Genomic DNA, 11,574 nt, shown 5'->3' with positions numbered 1-11,574 from the left:
TAATATAATATCGTTCATTCAGATGCTGCGGATTCTCGTTACGAAATAGGCTGTGGTCCTGCATCATGTCGGATTCACACACGATGGAAGAGAAAAAGATGCAGTGGTGATCAGGACCGAGGAAGAGGATGAAGATCGGCGGTGGTGACGGGAGAGAGGACAACGTCAGTATCTGCAGCACCAGAGGTCACTCAAATCCGCTGCCCAGGTTGACTCTGTGGTGAAGAAGGCATACGGGGGCCTTTTCAAGATGGCGGCGCAGTGAGAAGTCTGCTTTGCTCAGCTCAGCACCGTAACTCTGATGATTTCGCATGTAAACCTATCCGTTTCAACGGATTTCAATGCCCGAGTGTCGGATTTAACAACATGAACATCGATGAGTTTTTACTTTTGAGCTGCTTCAACGCCATGCCACCGGAAAGTTAAAATGGTGGTCAATATGGACTGCACAGAGAGCACACCGTGAGTTAAGGAGCTAGCTGGGCTAACACGTTGGACCCTGGTTTTCGTCAAGTAACTCAGGAAGTGACGGAGAACGTAGTCAAAGTGATGGACGAGAAGCTGGGTCCGCTCTCTCTGACACTCCAGAACCACACACTGGAGTCATCCATGTTGTGCCGACCCATATAATCCTTAAAACAAAGTACTAATCCCACACTACCCCATTACCCTCTATTTTACATTAATCCGTGTGCCTGTCCAAGAGGCTCATAAATACCCCTAATGTTTTATGCTCCACCACCATCGTTGGGAAGTCATTCCAGGCATTCACAACACTCTCTGTAAAAATACTTGCCCCTGACGTCTCCCTTAAACTTACCTCCCTTAATTTTGTACATATGCCTTCTGGTGTTTGCTATTGGTGCCCTGGGAAACAGGTACTGACTATCCACCCTATCTAAGCCGCTCATTATCTTGTAGACCTCTATCACGTCCCCTCTCATTCTTCTACGCTCCAAAGAGAAAAGTCCCAGCACTGCTAACCACTATTCAAACAACGCACACAAAATGCCGGTGGAACACAGCAGGCCAGTCAGCATCTACAAGGAGAAGCGCTGTCGACGTTTCGGGCCGAGACCCTTCGTCAGGACTAACTGAAAGGAAAGAGAGTAAGAGGTTTGAAAGTAGGAGGGGGAAGGGGAAATGCGAAATGACAGGAGAAGACCGGAGGGGTTGGAGAGAATCTGAGAGCCGGAAAGGTGATTGGCAAAAGGGGTACAGAACCGGAGAAGGGACAGGATCAAGGGACGGGAGGCCTCTGGAGAAAGAAAGAGGGAGGGGAGCACCAGAGGGAGATGGAGAACAGGCAGAGTGATGGGCAGAGAGAGAGAGAGAGAGAAAGGAGGAGGTCGGAAGAAAACTGATTATATCAGGATGGGGTACGGAGGGGAGGCGAGGCATTAACGGAAGTTAGAGAAGTCAATGTTCACGCCATCAGGATGGAGCATGAAATCGATCACGTTTCCACAGCTGATCTTTCATTAAGGACTGGTTCTCTGTGTCCATCTAAATTACTACACCCCGCACAGACTCTGTAAACTTCTCCGGTCCATATCGCCTTCCACATCCCTGAAACCGCCTGCACCCTCATTGAAACATGTAACATCCCCGGGAGATGTGACCGAGCACGTGTGGAGATTACATTTTCACTCGTCGGATGTATTTGTTGATGGGACAAATTGCAAGTTTGAACTATCTGTGGATGAAGCCTTTTGTGAGAGGGTTCAGAATAGCGGAATTCCTGACGCTGGATAGACCATAAGACATAGGAGCAGAATTAGGTCATCTGGCCCATCGAGTCTGCTCCGCCATTCAATCATGGCTGATCCTTCAATTTTCCTCTCCTCACCCGCAGTTCCCGGCCTTCCACTCGGTCAGGCTCATTCAGAAAGTCAGAAGGCATGGGATCCGGGGAAGCTTGACCAGGGGGATTCAGAATTGGCTTGCCTGCAGAAGGCAGAGGATCGTAGTGGAGGGAGTACATTCAGATTGGAGGGTTGTGACTAGTGGTGTCCCACAAGGAGTTCTGGGACCTCTACTTTTTGTGAATTTTATTAATGACCTGGATGAGGGGGTGGAAGAGTGGGTTGGCAAATTTGCAGACGACACAATGGTTGGTGGTGTTGTGGATAGTGTAGCGATTTGTCAAAGATTGCAGAGAGACATTGATATGATGCAGAAGAGGGCTGAGAAGTGGCAGATGGAGTTAAACCCGAAGAAGTGTGAGGTGGTAAATTTTGGAAGGGCAAACTCCAAGGCAGAGTACAAAGTAAATGGCAGGAGACATGGCAGTGTGGAGGAGCAGAACGATCTGGGGATACATGTCCACAGATCCCTGAAAGTTGCCTCACAGGTAGATAGGGTAGTTAAGAAAGTTAATGGGGTGTTAGCTTTCAGAAGTTGACGGATAGAGTTTAAGAGACGCAATGCAATGACGCAGCTCTTTAAAACTCTGGTTCAGCCACACGTGGAGTACTGTGTAGAGTTCTGGTCTCCTCAGTATAGGAAGGATGTGGAAGCAAAGGAACCGTACAGAGGAGATTTACCAGGATGCTCCCGGTTTTGAGAGTATGGATTATGATAGGAGATTAAGGTATCTAGTGCTTTACTCTTTGGAGAGAAGAAGGATGAGACATGATAAAGGTATACAAGATAATAAGAGGAATAGAGAGAGTGGACAGCCAGCGCCTCTTCCCCAGGGCACCACTGCTCAGTACAAGAGGACATGGCTTTAAGATAAAGGGAGGGAAGTTCAAGGGGAATATTAGAGGAAGGATTTTCACTCAGAGTGGTTGGTGAGTGGAATGCACTGCCTGTGTCAGTGTTGGAGGCAGATACACTAGTGTAGTTTAAGAGACTGCTAGACAGGGATATGGAGGAATTTAAGATGGGGGGGGGGGTAATATGGGAGGCAGGGTTTGTGGGTTGACACAACATTGTGGGCCGAAAAGCGTGTAATATGCTGTATTATTCCATGTTCTATTTTCTGTGTTCTGCCCATAACCTTTGATGCCGTGTCCAGTCAAGGAACTATCAATTTCTGCCTTCAATAACCCCAAAAATCTGGTCTCGACAGCTGCCCGTGGAAACAAATTCCACAAATTCACCACCTTTAGGTTAAAGAAGATTCTCCGCATCTCTCTTTTGAAAGGGCGCCCATCTATCCTGAGGCTTTACCCTCTTGTCCTGGACTCTCGCTTTCCACGTCTACTCCGTCTGGGCCTTTGAACAGTCGAAAGGTTTCAATGACGTCACCCCTCATCCTTCTGAATTGCACCGAGTAAAGGCAGAGAGTCATCAAACATTTTTCGTACGATAACCCTTTCGTTCCTCGAATCATCCTGGCTGACCTCCTCTGGACCCTCTCCAATTGCAGCGCATCTTTTCCAAGATACGGAGCCCAAACATGAAGAAGTGAAGGTAGAGTGCAGATTACAGGGAGATAAACAAACCATGGGAGATGAATGATAGTCATAAGGGTTGAGCTGGCAGGGGTCGAGTGTGATGGGGAACTGGGAATGAATTCTTCAGACAGATTCTACTGAATGGTTGCGCTTGGTAGAGGTCCGCAGAATTTCCTTGTTTTGCTGTTACCTGTGCTCATCCGACAAAAGACGCTGCGTTGCGTAAAAGGGTAAAAAAAGGTATTAGACAGGATTTCTGATCTGACAACACAGGATTAAGGTTGTCAAAGTCTGACAACCGTGGGCTGTTTTTATTTTTCGCTCTTGCTTTTTGAGAACTCAGCTCGGGAAGCGACTGTTACACAATAACAGTTTGTTCGGAACCATATTTATTTACAACAAAGGAAGCAGCCGATTGCAATCACAGAAGCTAGATTCACAGAAATTTAACTGTTTATAAACACCAAGAGAGTGATAGAGAGGGTGGGGAGTGTGAATAAACAAGGGTCACCCCTCCTAACCCACAGCAGAACACATCCATCCCTGATCTCCTGTCACTGCTTTGTTTGCAAGTGTCATCATCTTCTGAACAATACGCCCCTTAACCCTGAAGGTGAGCCGGCTGAGATTCCCGAAACATTGGAAACATCTTGTTCATATCCACTCTCTCTGTGACCTCTGGCCATAGCATCGAACAGCACAGGACATATCCTCTCCACATCCACTCTTTCTTTGTCCTCTGGTCCTAGACTCCCCCACTATAGGAAACATCCTCTCCACATCCACTCTATCTGTGTCCTCTGGTCCTAGACTCCCCCAATATAGGAAACATCCTCTCCACATCCACTCTATCTGTGTCCTCTGGTCCTAGACTCCCCCACTACAGGAAACATCCTCTCCACATCCACTCTATCTGTGTCCTCTGGTCCTAGACTCCCCCACTACAGGAAACATCCTCTCCACATCCACTCTATCTGTGTCCTCTGGTCCTAGACTCTTCCACTATAGGAAACATCCTCTCCACATCCACTCTTTCTTTGTCCTCTGGTCCTAGACTCCCCCACTATAGGAAACATCCTCTCCACATCCACTCTATCTGTGTCCTCTGGTCCTAGACTCTTCCACTATAGGAAACATCCTCTCCACATCCACTCTATCTGTGTCCTCTAGTCCTAGACTATCCCCCTATAGGAAACATCCTCTCCACATCCACCCTATCTGTGTCCTCTGGTTCTAGCCTCTCCCACTATAGGAATCATTCTCTCCACATCCATTCTATCTGTGTCCTCTAGTCATATGCTACCCCACTATGGGACACATCCTCTCCACATGCACTCTATCTGTGTCCTCTGGTCCTAGACTCCCCCACTATAGGAAACATCCTCTCCACATCCACTCTATCAGTGTCCTCTGGTCCGGTACTCTCCATATCCACGCTATCAATCGCTTTCACTGTTCGAAATGTTTCACTGAGTCGACCCCTTATCCTTCTGAATTCTCTGAATACAGACCCAGAGCCATTGAAAGTTCTTCGTCGGGCAAGCCCTTCTATCTGGGAATAACTTTCGCAATGCTCCTTCATCAGTGTCAGCACATCGTTTGTCAGACGATGGCTCAAACCTGCTTCAGGACTGAGGAAGAGGATGAAGATCGGCGGTGGTGACGGGAGAGAGGACAACGTCAGTATCTGCAGCACCAGAGGTCACTCAAATCTGCTGCCCAGGTTGGCTCTGTGGTGAAGAAGGCATGCGGGGGCTTTTCAAGATGGCGGCGCAGTGAGAAGTCTGCTTTGCTGAGCTCAGCACCGTAACTCTGATGATTTCGCATGTAAACCTATCCGATTCAACGGTTTTTAATGCCCAAGTGTCGGATTTAACAACATGAACATCGATGAGTTTTTACTTTTGAGCTGCTTCAACGCCATGCCACCGGAAAGTTAAAATGGTGGTCAATATGGACTGCACAGAGCGCTCGCACTGAGCTAAGGAGCTCGCTGGGCTAACACGTTGGACCCTGGTTTTCGTCAAGTAACTCAGGAAGTTACGGAGAACGAAGTCAAAGTGATGGACAAGAAGCTGGGTCCGATCTCTCTGACACTCCAGAACCACACACTGGAGTCCTCCATGTTGTGACGAACCATATAATCCTTAAAAAAATGTACTAATCCCACACGACCCTATTACCCATCATTTTTCATTCATCCGTGTGCCTGCCCAAGAGGCTCATAAATACCTAATGTTTTAGGCTCCACCACCATCGCTGGGAAGTCATTCCAGGCATTCACAACACTCTGTGTAAAAAACTTACCCCTGATGTCACCCCTAAACCTTCCTCCCTTAATTTTGTAAATATGCCTTCTGGTGTTTGCTAGTGGTGCCCTGGGAAACAGGTACTGACTATCCACCCTATCAATGCCCCTCATCATCCTGTAGAACTCTCTCAAGTCCCCTTTCATTCTTCTACGCTCAAAAGAGAACAGTCCCAGCTCTGCTAATCTTGCTTCATATAACTTGTTCTCCAAACCAGGCAACATCCTGGTAAATCTCCTCCGCACCCTCCCCATAGCTTCCACATCCTTCCTATAATGAGTTGACCAGAATTGAACACAATACTCTAAGTGCGGTCTCACCAGAGATTTGTAGAGTTGCAACATGACTCTCTACTCTTGAACTCACTCTCCCTGTTAATGAAGCCTATCATCCCATCGGCCTTCTTAACTACCCTATCAACCTCTGCAGCGACCTTGAAGGATGTATGGATTTGAACCACAAGATCCCCTTGTTCATCCACACTCTTAAGTAACTGACCATTAATTCTGTACTCAGTCTTCTGGTTTGTCCTTGCAAACTGCATCACTCCACACTTCTCCGGATTGAACTCCATCTGCCATTTTTTTGCCCAACTCTGCAGCCTGTCTATATCCTCGTGTAACATTCGACAACCGACATCTCCATACAAAACTCCTCCAATCTTCAGTCATCTGCAAACTTACTCACCCATCCCTCTGCCTCTACATCCAGGTTATTTATAAAAATCACAAATAGCTGATGTCGCAGGACAGATCCCTGCGGCACTCCATTAGTCACCGACCTCCAGGCAGACTACATTCCGACCACAAATACCCTCTGCTTTCTTCCTTTAAGCCAGTTCTTTTTATCCAAACAGCCAGGTTTCCACTTACCCCATGCCTCATGACTTTCTGGATGAGTCTGTCATGAGGGACCTTGTCAAATGCTTTGCTAAAGTTCATGTAGACCACGTCCACTACCCTACCTTCATCAATTTCTTTTGTTAACATTCAGGCTCGTGAGGCACGATCTTCCCTTCACAAAGCCATGTTGACTATTCATGAGTAGCCTGTACTTCTCCAAATGCTCCTAGATCCTATCCTTAAAAGTCCTTTCCAGTAGTTTGCATACCGCCGACGTTAGACTCACCGGTCTATAGTTCCCAGTTTTCACGCTAATACCGTTTTTGAACAAGGGAACTACATTTTCCATTCTCCAGTCCTCCGGCACTTCTCCTGCAGCCAAAAAGGATTCAAAGAGGATTCATCTTGACTTCTAGTGCGAGGAAGAGCATTTTACATTGTTGGTAATCAGATAAGGCCGATGGACTATTTTGCTGGCGTAAATAGTCATGGAATGCATTCCTTTGGACTTTTTGACATGTCTGATACACTCAAAAACCAATAGTTTTCATGAAACATGGCAGCCGTTTCTGCAGTATATTATGTAAACCTGTCTGCTATGCTATTGACGGCTTTTGTATAGGATGCTGTGGTGATGTCCATATTTTGATGGAAGTATTCTGATTGCTGATACCTGTGAGGGGAAGAAATGTAAATGTGCCTGGAAATTGAAAGCTGTGTTTATGCTGATCCAAAAAAAAACTGAAGGCATATGGTGTGTTGGCCATCATCAGTCGTGGGATTGAGTTAATGGACAAGAAGTAATGTTGTAGAGATATCGGACCCCGGTCAGAACCCACTTGGACGACTGTGCTCTGTTCTGGTCGCCTCTCCGGAGAAGGGATGTGGAAATTGTAGAAAGGGTGCAGAGGAGATTTACAAGGATGTTGCCTGGATTGGGGAGCTTGCCTTATGAGAATAGGTTGAGTGAACTCGGCTTTATCTTCTTGGAGCGATGGATGATAAGAAGTGAGCTGATAGAGGTGTATAAGATAATGAGAGGCATTGATCGTGTGGATAGTCAGAGGCCTAAACAATCCGGTCACCACTGACGTCATCATCACTGGCCTTTCAGCCTGACCGACCTGCCCTCCCCCACATTCTTATTCCAGCTTCTCGGCCCCCTTCCTTCCCGCTCCTGGTGAAGGGTCTCGCCTTACAACGTTGATATTCCATGGGTGCCTCTGGACCTGCCGAGTTCCTCCAGCATTGTGTGTTCGGTCCTCCTGCGATGCCCTAGAAACTTCCTAGGAGATGGGTAGTGTGGCCTGTGGATAAATATTTTTACAGTCCTGTAGAACTGACTTAATGCTTGAGAGTGGGTGCAGGAGGGTTTGGACGAGTTGTGAATACTGTATGTACTGCAGCCTGCAGTCCTGAAGGGATAATCAACCTATTACTGACATCGATCTGTAAAACCGTCCTTATGTTTTGCAACGTGAGCTTGCCTGTGGGGTCGAGTGATCGATGGAGGGGGAACTGGGTTGTTTTTGTCATTATTTCTGGTTCAGTTGAACTGTTGAAAAAAATATGGGAAGTGATTACCACATTTCCCATTTCTCTCTTATCTGTTGTGAGCAGACCGTGAGACACTGCTACAGAACTAACGAATGCAATTGCAACATGCAAGTCCCCTGCATCCACCAACGGCACATAATGGCCGATGTGTGCACAGTCTATAGAATGCAACACAGTTACTCACCAGGGCTATTCTTCGGGACCCTGTGGACAACCAGTCCCATCACTCACTTCCCCCTACACAATATCACTTCCCCACTTCTCGACCTCACACCCTAACAACCGCTCTCGCCCTGAGGGCGAATGGCAGCAAGAACAGCGATGAACAGAGCCACCCGCTTCTCCCGCCACTCGGTAATCTGCCTGAACGGCCTGCAACTCGGTGCGGGTCCGATTCCTGAACCCGCTACCTGACAGCACTTTTGAAACACCTTTCCCATACAGCTTCAGAGGGGGGAGTCCACCAGACAGCCTCTCAGTGGGGGGTTTGGTAAGGGAGGGGGGATAGATTACACCCTCAACGTCAACACCCATTTTCATCCCTTAAAATATTGAGTAATAATCCGCTTCACTCTCTGGTGGAAATATTCCTCTGGGAATTGTTTTCCTGGTGACCGTTTCTCGCTGTGATATATGTCCGAGGAGAGAATAAGCTCTTTGTTTAATCTCAACAGACATCGATATTGGAAATATCAGCCAACCTCCTGTGCCACCCAGTCCAGAGTAGATCAACCCTTCCTGCTGATTCTGTCTGCGACATGCCGTTAAAAGGCTCTCTCTGGTACAAGTATTATTCTACAACCCTTGGTGACGTACCAAGTATTCCTAAACTCCCAGTTAAATATACGGTTTTTCTTATTCATCTTTTGTAATTGCATCAATGTGCTTGACACAGATTAGGTACCCTGATATGTTGACAGCCAACACAGGCAAAATGCCGGTGGAACACAGCAGGCCAGTCAGCATCTACAAGGGGAAGCGCTGTCGAAGTTTCGGGCCGAGACCCTTCGTCAGGACTAACTGAAAGGAAAGAGAGTAAGCGGTTTGAAAGTAGGAGGGGGAAGGGGAAATGCGACATGAGAGGGGAAGACCGGAGAGGTTAGAGTGCAGCTGAGAGCCGGAAAGGTGATTGGCAAAAGGGATACAGAGCAGGCGAAGGGAGAGGGTCATGGGACGGGAGGCCTTGGGAGAAAGAAAGAGGGGGGCAGCAGAGGGAGATGGAGTACGGGTAGAGCGATGGGCAGAGAGAGATAGAGAGAGAGAAAGGAGGAGGTCGGAAGAAAACTGAATATATCAGGATGGGGTATGGAGGTTTTTCTTATTCATCTTCAGTAATTGCATCAATGTGCTTGACACAGATTAGGTACCCTGATATTTTGACAGCCAACACACGCAAAATGACGGTGGAACACAGCAGGCCAGGCAGCATCTATAGGGAGAAGCGCTGTCGATGTTTCGGGCCGAGACCCTTCGTCAGGACTAACTGAAAGGAAAGACAGTAAGAGGTTTGAAAGTAGGAGGGGGAAGGGGAAATGCGAAATGACAGGAGAAGACTGGAGGGGTTGGAGTGAATCTGAGAGCCGGAAGGGTGATTGACAAAAGGAATACAGAACCGGAGAAGGGAGAGGATCAGGGGACGGGAGGCCTCGGGAGAAAGAAAGAGGGAGGGGAGCACCAGAGGGAGATGGAGAACAGGCAGAGCGATGGGCAGGGAGAGAGAGAGAAAGGAGGAGGTCGGAAGAAAACTGAATATCAGGATGGGGTATGGAGAGGAGGAGGGGCATTAAAGGAAGTTAGAGGAGTCAATGTTCACGCCATCAGGTTGGAGCATGAAATCGATCACATTTCCACTGCTGATCCAACATTAAGGACTGGTTCTCTGTGTCGATCTAAATTACTACACCCCGCACACCCTGTAACCTTCTCCGGTCCCTATCGCCTACCATATCCCTGAAACCGCCTGCACCCTCATTGAAACATGTAACATCCCCGGGAGATGTGACCGTGCACATGTGGAGATTACATTTTCACTCGTCGGAAGTGTTGGTTGATTGGACAAATTGCAAGTTTGAACCCTCTGTGGATGAAGCCTTCTGTGAGAGGGTTCAGACTAGCGGAATTCTTGGCGCGGGATAGACCATAAGACATAGGAGCAGAATTAGGTCATCTGGCCCATCGAGTCTGCTCCGCCATTCAATCATGGCTGATCCTTCAATTTTCCTCTCCTCACCCGCAGTTCCCGGCCTACCACACGGTTAGGCTTATTCATAAAGTCAGAAGACATGGGATTCAGGGAGGTGTGGCCAGGTGGATTCAGAATTGGCTTGCCTGCAGAAGGCAGATGGTCGTAGTGGAGGGAGTACATTCGGATTGGAGGGTTGTGACTAGTGGTGTCCAGCAAGGATCTGTTCTGGGACCTCTATTTTTTGTGATTTCATTAACGACCTGGATGTGGGGTTAAAAGAGGGGGCAAGTTTGCAGACTACACAAAGGTTGATGGTGTTGTAGAGACAGCAGGGGATTGTCGAAGATTGCAGAGAGACGTGGATAGGATGCAGAAGTGGTCTGAGAAGTGGCAGATGGAGTTAAACCCGGAGAAGTGTGAGGTGGTACATTTTGGAAGGGCAAACTCCAAGACAGAGTACAAAGTAAATGGTAGGAGACATGGCAGTGTGGAGGAGCAGAGTGATCTGGGGATACATGTGCACAGATCCCTGAAAGTTGCCTCACAGGTAGATAGGGAAGTTAAGAAAGCTTATGGCGTGTTAGCTTTTATAAGTTGAGGGATAAAGTTTAAGAGACGCGATATAATGATGCAGCTCTATAAAACTCTAGTTAAGCCACACCTGGAGCTGGCAGGGGGTCGAGGGTGATGGGGATCTGGGAGTGAATTGTTTTGACAGATTCTACTGAATGGTTTGGCATGTTGGAGTACCAGAGTATTTCGATCTGTTGTTGTTACCCAGTGCTCACCTGACAACAGATGCTGCGGACGGTATAAGGATAAAACCAGACAGGATCTCTGATTGACAACACCGGCCGAAGCACGTCAAAGGCTGAAGTTCATGACATGTTTTTTTTCATTTGTTTTTCTCAGAATGGAGCACGGGAAGTTTTTGTTACACCATACCAGAGTACTTGAAAAAACTTTGTTTACAACAACGGAAGCAGCCGATTGCAACGTGCAGAAACAAGACCCACAGAAACTTAACTCTTTGAAAACACCAAGAGAGAGATAGAGAGGGTAGGGAGTGTGACCGACCATGGGTCACCGCGGCTGCGGCACAACAGAACTCATCCATCCCTGATTCCCTGTCACTGCTTAGTTTCCGAGTGTCATTTTCTTCATAAGAGTACGTCCATTCGTCCTGAAGCTGTGCCGTCTGGGATTCTCCCACCATGGTAAACATCCTCTCCACATCCACTCTATCTGTGTCCTCTGGTCCTAGACTCCCCCACTGT

This window comes from Hypanus sabinus, unplaced genomic scaffold (genome assembly GCF_030144855.1).
Source record: "Hypanus sabinus isolate sHypSab1 unplaced genomic scaffold, sHypSab1.hap1 scaffold_1320, whole genome shotgun sequence".
NCBI lineage: Eukaryota > Metazoa > Chordata > Chondrichthyes > Myliobatiformes > Dasyatidae > Hypanus > Hypanus sabinus.
Note: the sequence above shows the minus strand (reverse complement) of the source record.